The sequence below is a fragment of the Gymnoscopelus braueri genome, assembly GCF_963280865.1.
Source record: "Gymnoscopelus braueri genome assembly, chromosome: 23".
Taxonomy (NCBI): domain Eukaryota; kingdom Metazoa; phylum Chordata; class Actinopteri; order Myctophiformes; family Myctophidae; genus Gymnoscopelus; species Gymnoscopelus braueri.
The window spans coordinates 16,478,468-16,489,040 of NC_137625.1; the positions used below are offsets into that span (position 1 = coordinate 16,478,468).

The following is a 10,573-nucleotide window of genomic DNA, read 5'->3' on the forward strand; positions in this document are numbered from 1 at the left end:
CACACACACACACACACACACACACACACACGTTGGTATTACTATACTTGTCAAATTTTAGTATGGCCATTATATAAATGCCATTTTAACCTTCTAACCGGCTACTTTTTGGTGCATAAGTGCATAAAACAGGCATAACCCTTAACCCCAACCCTGAATCTTTTACATATTTTGAGCGTAGCTTTAAAATCTCTGTTTAACGATAGTATACTTGCATGGACATTTTGTCCTCACAAGCATAGTTTCTCACACACACACACACACACATACACACACACACACACACACACACACACACACACACACACACACACACACACACACACACACACACACACACACACACACACACACACACACACACACACACACACACACACACACATTGCTTGAAGGATTGTAGCACCCCTGTTGTGTGAAAGTGAATCTGGGAGTCTACCTTGTTCATCATCTTACCTGTCTCTCTCTTTCCATATCCCCTCCCCCCAGCCACATTCGACCTCCCCACCCCAAAACAAATGCACCTAAATTTGTCATTTTCAAAAATAAATAAATTCCATATTCCTTATTTGGCTTCTTTTGTCGTCTTCCGTGTCGCAAACATGGCGTGAAGGCAAAGATTTGCTCATTTTTTCTTATTAGCTCACTCTGCAGGCATATTGTGCATGATCCGTTTCTCTTCAGCACACAGATACATGCGCGTGCGCACACACACACACACACACACACACACACACACACACACACACACACACACACACACACACACACACACGGGGGATGGTGTTAGTGGAAGTTGCGTTTTGGGGTTTATTCTCACCACTGTGTGTGAGTGAGAGATATGGAATGTTTTATTTATGGATACAAAGTGTGTATGTGTGTGTGTGTGTGAGAATTCTCTACGGCCCATGAATCTGAACAAAAAGCAGTGAAGTTAACGACCAACAACTTCATTCTCCGCAGTATTCGTGGTTGTTTTGTTTTGTACATGCACCTAATTGAGGCTCCTCCTCTTGAGTGAAAGCTCCCCCACCTTGCCCGACCCCACCCCGCCTCACCCCATCCCAACAGCTTGCTGCTCTCACTGCACATGATTTAGGACACACACACACACACACACACACACACACACACACACACACACACACACACACACACACACACACACACACACACACATACACACACACACTTACTTCGATCTCAACAGCTAGACACAGGGTCGTAAAAGACAGGCTCACATCTCTGGTTGCTAAGAAAACGGACACATCTTTCACCCTGTAAAAGGGGCAATAAAGCCCCTACCCCCCCCACCACAGGGAATAATACACTCTGCTACTTCCCTTACATGACAGAAATAGCTCACAAGCCCACCTGACGTTGGATCTCATCCTCTGCTGTAGCAACAATCGCTACTGGAAACTCCTGTGCAGTTTTCCTATACGCCATTTCTCTCTCAGCATTTAATGCCCTTCACTCGGCACGAGGCTGTTTTAAAATGGCAGCTCACCAAGTGTGTGTGTGGACCTACTGCATATCTACCAGAATAACTGCTATAAAATAAAAATCTGCCTTTGGCAACTGTTGACCCCAGCAATAACAAATCATAACAGCGGTTGGTCCATTGACCTCATGGGAATCGATGTGAATAGCCATTTTCAATGTCTAATGTAGCAGCAAATATCAATACTTGTACCTCTTATAACACGCGTGTGTGCGTGCGTACACACACACACACACACACACACACACACACACACACACACACACACACACACACACACACACACACACACACACACACACATTCTTTCTCTCTCTCTCTCTGTACTTTGATTGATTCATTGCATTTGACCGTTACAGAAATGCAATAATATGTAATACACAACCTCCCCATCACTGCGGATCCCACGCGGATGCTAACAGGGTTATTTGTGGCGGACTGTAGTCCTGAATGTGAAGACCGGAGCCCTTTCTCAACCACTTTAACCCATTAAGACCTGAGGCGATTCTTAAAAAAAAAATCCACTTAAACCCTGTATGGTTGACCGGAGTCCCTCACGGCTCTATGCTAGTGTTTTCGATTTACATTAAAGGGATTGTAGGAGAGTTCAGAGATAAAAAAAAGAAAAACTATTGTCAAACACCGCACATCCACTCCCCCGCCCCTAAAATAGGTTGCTTTATTCGGATACAATGCATGTCACTGCCCGCCCCTGCCGGTTCTCTGAATTTTTATTATTAAATAGGCTCTTTCATGATAAATAGACCACATATGTGAAGTTAAGCAACTAATTTCTATACAAACGATATCTTAAAAGTAAATTCCGTGCCTCAAAAAAGAAGTTTGAGAGCGTTTTAAAACCGAAAGTAAGAAGTATAAACTGCCTACAGAGAAAACAATGGCGGCTCGTTCCATTTTTGACGGCTGCACTCGGTCCCATTCGGTTTCACCCGAACACTTCGCACGGACGCGCACGGACACGCATGGACGCGCACATGCGCGTCCATGCATTTACGTCCCGGATACCCGGATGTCAAAACATAAATTGTAGGGAAAATACGGATTTCAGAAAGAGGACTGTGTTTCAATGCAGGAAAACACCCCAGCATCATTATATAGTGGCTGATAGAGGGGAAAAAATGCTAAATATATATATATTTATATATATTTCGGTTGCCTACAATCCCTTTAAATATCTTGTTTGCTGACAATTAGCCTGATTGTGAGCTTTGTACGCCTTTCCCCAGAATACGGATGCTGGGGTTTAAGTGGTTACTAGATAGACTGGATATGTATTATCTGTAATTCAATTATTCCAATTTTTTTGTTCCCGATATCCACAATGGCGTGCGTTGGCTCGACTGTGGCGCGAGGGCAGCGTTGGGGCACTCAACGGCCTCTCGGTGGCATCGTGGCTCTCTGGCCCTGACTCACGTTGGCTCACGCTTCCAGGCCTGCTCAGAATAGCCTCTGATGCCCCGCTCCACTGGCACACTGGCTACTACACATGCACGCATGCACACGCACACACACACACACACACACACACACACACACACACACACGTAGTGGTGGAAAACGTGTTTTACTTAAGTAAAAGTATCAATACTGCAATGTAGAAGTACTCCGTTACAAGTAAAAGTCCGAAATTCAAAATGTACTTGAGTAACAGTACACAAGTATTGGTATCAAAATGTACTTAAAGTAAAAGTACAAAAATATTTGAAAATAGCAGATCTACAAGCTCACAACGTGTCGCAGCGCGTTTTGAGCTTGTAGACCGGCTAATTTCAAATAGCCTATGTATACAATAGGGTTAAAGTGGTTAATGTATGTTTTATAATAATGTAATAATCTGCAAAGTAACTAGTACCGGTAACTAAAGTTGTCAAATGATTGTAGTGGAGTAAAAGTACAATATTTGCTTCTGAGATGTAGTGGAGTAGATATATAAAGGTATAGACAATTGGAAATACTCCAGTAAAGTACCTAAACATTTTACTTAAGTACATTACTTGAGTAAATGCACTTAGTTACTTTACACCACTGCACGCACGCATGTATCCATGCCACCACGTCAGACACACACACACACACACACACACACACACACACACACACACACACACACACACACACACACACACACACTGGAGAACACGCACCCTGTCCTTCAGGAACAATGTGCAATTGTCGATGCGACAGGGCGAAGAGAAGCTTTGACGACAAAAGAGCCATCTTTTATCATCTTTTAACCCACCGCTCCTATTTTCTGGATGTCATTAGAGGTAATTTTTTTTTGTATATACAAGCTGTCAACGTTTAACCATGTGACACGTTGAGAGAGCTTGTAGGTCGGCTATTTCCTATACGTCCGTCGTACGCCAAAGTTTTATAGGCCTTATATTACCGACTGTGTAGCAGGTCATTCTAACGTAATACATCAAACTACCACAGTCAGACTGTAGTTTGCTGTGTAGTACAGCAAAACGACATGTCAACAATTAGCTTTAATCCTGGTGCAGTAGTTCTGTTACTGCTGTGTTCCACATTTTGTTCACTGCTGCTGAGCTGCTGAAAAAACATTAGGGACTGACTTTGACCCCTTTAATGCAGTGTCCTCTTGATCACCACCACGCACACACACACATACACACACACACACACGCACACACACACTATGTCGTCCCTACGGTTCCATTTGCTGTGACCTCATGATTCCCCCACGCTCCTCCTCATCGCTCCCTTCCTCAAGTACACCCAGTGGTCCCGTCCATTACTGGTATATCAGCAGTATCTACTGTAGAAACACCCCCTCCTCCCCCCCCGCTACCCTCCACCCCCCACCTAACCACCACACTCACCTAACCACCCCCCCCCTTCTCTATTCTCTTCCCATTGTGTTCTTCTATATCTCCTAACTGCATTGACTAGCCTGCACAATTAAGAATTTCACCCACCTTGCTTGTAATGTGATGTGACAATAAAGATTGATTCTAGTATTTCTCCTTTAGTATTTATCTGAATAACGCCACTAGTATCTTATATAAATACCATAGGTATGTTTATGTAACACAACATATCTATCTAAACATAACTAGTATCTATCTGAACATAACTAATATCATCTAAACATAACTAGTATCATCTAAATACCATGACTAGTATCTATCTAAACATGACTAGTACTCTATCTATCTAAACATGACTAGTATCTATCTAAACATGACTAGTACTCTATCTATCTAAACATAACTAGTATCTATCTAAACATGACTAGTACTCTATCTATCTAAACATAACTAGTATCTATCTAAACATAAGTAATATCATCTAAACATAACTAGTATCATCTAAATACCATGACTAGTATCTATCTAAACATGACTAGTATCTATCTAAACATAACTAGTATCTATCTAAACACAACTAGTATAATCTAAACATAACTAGTATAATCTAAACATAACTAGTATAATCTAAATAACAACTAGTATCATCTAAATAACATAACTAGTATCTATGTTGTTTCAGAAAACTGTTAGTATTCAATCAAATCGTAATGTTTTGCTAATTATTTGGGGGTCCCACTTGCAATATCGCAATATCCTCCGGCCCCCCACAGGCTGAGAATGGCTGCTCTAAATACCTGACTAGCATCACCTCCCCCCCACCCAGCCTGCAGCCTGAGCCTGTCCACCAATCACACGGGAGCCATGAGATGCAGGTCTATATATCCCCAGTTCTATCTGTAGCTGGCAGTCTTGCATCACGTTCTGCGTCCCTCTCCTCAGCCTGCGTCTCTCTCTCTCTCTCCTCTCTTTCTTACTGTCTCTCTCTCTCTCTGCTCTCGCTTGCTTCTTCATTTCTCCTCTCTCTGCATCTATAATATGCACATTAACCCCCTCTCTTTCACTCTGTCTTTTACACGTTGTTTGCTGTCCTTTTTGCCCTTATTTTAAACAGATATACAAGCTTGTAGATCTGCTATTTTTGAAAAGCCAACGCTGAAATCTACAATGACGGATACTTTTCTGGTTTTAATTCCTGGTTAACCCCCTTCCTTCCTTCCTTCCTTCCTTCCCGTACCTCTTTACCGGGTGTCCTATGGTGGTTGTTGTTACAACTAATGGTTTATGTCCCATTTCATCTCACATGAACTCTCTTGTCTATTGTCACTCGGCTCCTACAGCTTCAACACATTTTCCATTTACCTGTCTTGATATTTGTGTGTGTGTGTGTGTGTGTGTGTGTGTGTGTGCTTCTCAGCCCTTCCCTCTTCTAGTTTTGTGTCTCTCTCACTTGTATTGGATTCCCTCTGTCATCGTACCTCTCCCAGGCTTGTCCCTCTTGCTTTCTCAGCCCTTTTTTCCCCCCTCCTGTACACTTCCCAGTGTTCCCCACAGCTCCTCTCTCTCTTTCTCTCTCTCTCCCCCTGTCACTTGCTTTTCCTTTCTTTTCTTTTCCTGAACTGTGACTTTGTTCCCTCTTTCCAAATGGCTTTCTAACTGCAAATGAAATGGTAAAGTGAGGGCAGAGAGAGACGGGGGGGGGGGGGGGGGGGGGGTTGGTTAGTACCAGCGGTGGAAATTACCTAAGTACATTTACTCAAGCACTGTGCTATTACTTGAGTATTTGAATTTTCAATACACCACTGCAATCATCTGACGGTTTTATACTTAATTCCTAGATTTAGATGATTTCAAAACATACATTTTATACTGAGGCTATTTAAAGATAGATCTGCTATTTTCGAAAAAAGTTGGAATTTTCTTTTGTTCTTTTAATTTGGTACTTTAAGTACATTTTGATGCCAACACACTTCTTTTTTTTTTAAATGCATGCCTATTACTCGAGTATTTTTTTTTATAGTGGTACTGCTACTTTTACTCGAGTAAAAACTCAAAGTACTTCTTCCACCGCTGCATAGCACCTGTACTGACAGAGTATGGGGAACATTACGTTTTCCCACAGAGACAAAGCCTTCCTGTCGCCACGGACACGCCGTCATCCTGACATCCCGCCCGCCTTCCCTATCAGACGGGCCGTCTGACTGACCATCAGTTATCCAATAACGGCTCCCTATTAATAGCGTACCAATAGTGTTGAATTCACACTGAGTGACTGTACTTTATAGATTGGCCTCCCAGCCAGGGGTGAAGAGTTCATAGCAAATGGGGATCTGTGACCAAAATGCATATCAAACCCGGGGTTCCTTGAACTTGACCACTTAAACGCTCTAGACCAGTGGTTTTCAACCACCAGTGGCCCTTGAAGGGGTTCCAGGTGGTCCCCAGCTAAATGATGGAGAGTTGGTAACCAAATGGACCCTTATAGATCTTTAACTCTTGAGAGCGTAAAATGAAACCAAACGGACCCGTTTCATTTTACGCTCTCAAGAGATAAATTATTTTTTAAACATCTGCATTCCTGCATCTGCATAATTTTTTTCCTGTTATCTCTCCTAATGATAGCAACATCAATACAGCATGGAATTGTGGACAAAATCTTACCCAACGACAACAAAATATTCAAAGTCTTGGGTCTGAGAGTCTAAATCTCTGTGGCTCAAATGTCGAACAAATAATGGACCTTGATATATGAAAAGGGTTGAAAAACCACTGCTCTAGACCTAGTAAATTGGACCTGAGTTGTATCTCAAGGTTCAAGGGTTCAAGCTTGTGTTTTATTGTTACATCTTGTGTACAGGTACATAAGAGTAAAACGTGTTTCCGTTCGGCTTCCTTCAGACAATGCAGCAGCATAGGTAATAATATCAACAATAATAATGATGATAAAACCGTAAAAGAGTGCAAAAAAAAAGAACATCAGCGTGCGTGTGTACACACGTGCACATGATCTTGGTATATTATATTCTTACACCAACAGCATTCTTTTCTGTACTTGGACCCCTGTTTTCTGTCTACACCAAACATCTTTGACAAAAAATAGCCCACCTACAAGCTCTGAATGTTGTTTTTGAGTAAATGTACTTAAGTTACTTTCCACCTCTGATGCTAGTCATCATCGTGAAGCAGCCCCCCCCCCACACACACACACACACACACAGCTCTGTCTTTCCCCCCTTCCACTTCCATCCCTCGTTCACCGTAATGTGCCCTGAGAAAACATCACTCACTCACACACACACACAACCACTAGCTATACGTGCACACTGCGTCTCGTCTCTGCCTCGTTCTACCTGGAGTACGGCGTTCACGTTGTCAACGCGGCCTGTGCTGCTGTGAGATGACGATGACAGTGGCGAGGGGGTACGCCTGATTGGGCCCTTGTCTCATTTTGGTATGTTTTATCCTAAGTGACCAGTTTTGATGGCTCTGGGTGCACTGCGGTGGGTTATATTTATCCCAGTAGGATATATGAGAGGGAGAGAGAGAGAGGGAGAGCGAGAGAGAGAGACCTTCTAGGCTACCAGTGACTCTATAACACAAGAAAGTCACTTCACACATGCATAGAAATACACTTGGTGCTCATCATTTTTAACTGTGCACATAAGCATAATATTTGAGTGTCTGTAGCCCTGTTCGTTAAAATATTTTTGCTTTTCTGTTTACTTTTGTCTTCTTGGTCAGTGTGTGGGAGTGAAAAAAACATAAACTCTCCCATCATCTTGTCAGCCTTTTTGGAACTCTGTGGTACGGGTGTGGGTGTGTGTGTACATTAGTGCCTGAACTATGTCTCAACTGTGTTTACTGTGACTGCATGAGTGTGTGGTTTGCCCTGGCCATGCAAAAAACGGAAAAGCCTACATCTATTTATTTTTTGTTGTTTATCTCGGTACCTTTGGCTTTATTTCTTAGTAACAGTTTTAATGGGCAACATTGTTATGTCTGTGTGGGAGTGAAAAGAACACTCGTATGTCTGTCATCCGTCTGACCTGTGTGTGTGTGAGAGTGGTTGTTTAGCCCTGGTCATGAAAGCAATTTATGGTTTGTTTACTTTTGGTGAAAACAAAAAAACAACTTGTGTGTGTCATCATCTCAAAGCAGTGTTCATTTGTGTTGCGTTCACTGTCCTGGACTGCTGTGCGTATGTGCATTCTCATCTTTCTAGAACAATATTTCACACTTTCAGCTGTTGGCATGCTGTCTTTTGTCGTGTGAGCTTGTTCGACACCCGCAGCGATTTTTGATTTCGAGCCGCGTCATCATATTCTTCCCCAGCTGTATAATGCAGCTTAAGGGACAATAAAATATAAACTTTTAACAAGTGCCATCCCGCTTTTACAAGATTTGACCCGCGTCCAAGGAAACTGCAAAAACAACTTACGAACCCACCACACCCCTCCCTCCCTCCCTCCCTCCCTCCCTCCCACCAACAGCACCTAGCCAACTGTATACGTGCCGTCCTGGTGCTTTCTCTCTCTACCTCAGTTTTTCAATCTCATCTTTTCCTCCTATCCCTCCCCTCCCTCTCTAATTTGTCAGAGCCGGGGGTTTGTCACCCGTCACAAACACGCACATAACTCTTCCCCCCCCGGCTGACAACTTGGGTACTGCAGGTTAAGTAACGTCCTAAGCCCTCGGAGCTGTGCATCTAACCTCTTGTCACTCCCACCCCCCCCCCGGTCCAGCCTCGGTGTCTCTCTCTCTCCTTCATACTCTTTCCATCCATCCGTCCGCGGCCTCTCCATCACTACGCCATTAGAGGGACCATCGCAACAACAGGGGGGAGTGGTAATAATGCTGCCATGGCTCCGGCATTCTTTTGACACCTGTCTTTTTTTTCTCTCCCCTCTCCATGCTGCCGGCCCGTTAACCCGCTTATAAAGCCCTGTTTTGTACTTTGGGCTTTTCGAGAAAAAATAAAACAGCAGCTCTGCAAGCTCACAACGTGTCGCGATGCCACTGCTTTGTGAGCTTAGGGATCAGCTGTTTCTGAAACATTTCGGGGACGCTTTCAGGGTGGAATGGCGTTAAGTAAAACCAGTGAGTGAGGAAGGCTGGCACAGGGGGGCGGGGCCTGAACTGGTCAGGTCATGACATCACACCTCTCCCGGCAATCTGTCTTATTTATATATATATATATATATATATATATATATATATATATATATATATATATATATATATATATATATATATATATATATATATATATATATAAAATATATTTCTAAGCGTTTGGAACACATTTATGTGAGGGGGACGTCCGTAATAGGTCAAGCAGCAAGTTACGGTCGCATCAAGCACCTAAAAATGCTTCCCTCGAACCTGTCAAAAAGCCCCCCCCCCCCCTCCTCCCCGGTACCCTGCAAAAGCTTAAAGCAACGTTAATGCCTTTCACTGCTCCCAATCTGCCTCTCTCTACCTCCCCTCCTCCCTCCCTCCCTCGCTCGTTCATTTTGTCCTTTATGTTTTTGCTTTTTTCTCCTCTAATGTTTTGCATTTCAATGAGCTGGAGGCAGCTTCCCCTCCTGGGTGGATGCATATACTTGTGAGACCGCTCTTAAGCACAAGGAGAGAGAGAGAGAGAGAGAGAGAATAACAGCGGTGTTGGTGTCACAGTCTGTCCCTTTTTCGGAGACAAAGCGTCCCCACCTGTCCGAGGCTGGACCTGCCGACCACCGCCTCCTCTCACATGCCGGCCTGCACACCGTCGCTCTCCATTAGACGGAGGTGTGATTCTATATTATGATTGAGGGTGCTATTTTGTCAACGATGAGGAATGCACAGTTAACAGTGAGACCTGCAAACATTTGTCACCATAAAAAGCCCCCTTACCGTACCCCCCCACCCCCCCTCCCCAACCCCACTGATTGATGAAGGTACAGCAGCTGGGGGAATGCAATGAAAAGACAAATGGGGCTCTATATATTTTTTTGGGCAAAGTGTCTGTGACAGCCTTAATCCCAAACCATGTTTCAACCTGAATTTGTCACCACCTTTCATTCATTAGTTGCACGATTAATAACACCAGTTGAGGACTTGGAGGGGAGAAAAAAAAGAGCCCATGTGTCACATGATCGGCTTGCATCGATCAAAAAGCATAGTGCAGCCCCCCCCAATGTCTCAATTAATTAACATTAAGATGCTATGACAGCTGTGC

The 10,573-nt window shown here is 43.5% G+C and overlaps 1 protein-coding gene across 2 annotated transcripts in view; it reads left to right on the forward strand.

The window, feature by feature from the left end:
• Positions 1–10,573, forward strand: part of snd1 (staphylococcal nuclease and tudor domain containing 1) — a 352,436-nt gene that overhangs the window by 148,728 nt on the left and 193,135 nt on the right. The window lies entirely within an intron of this gene.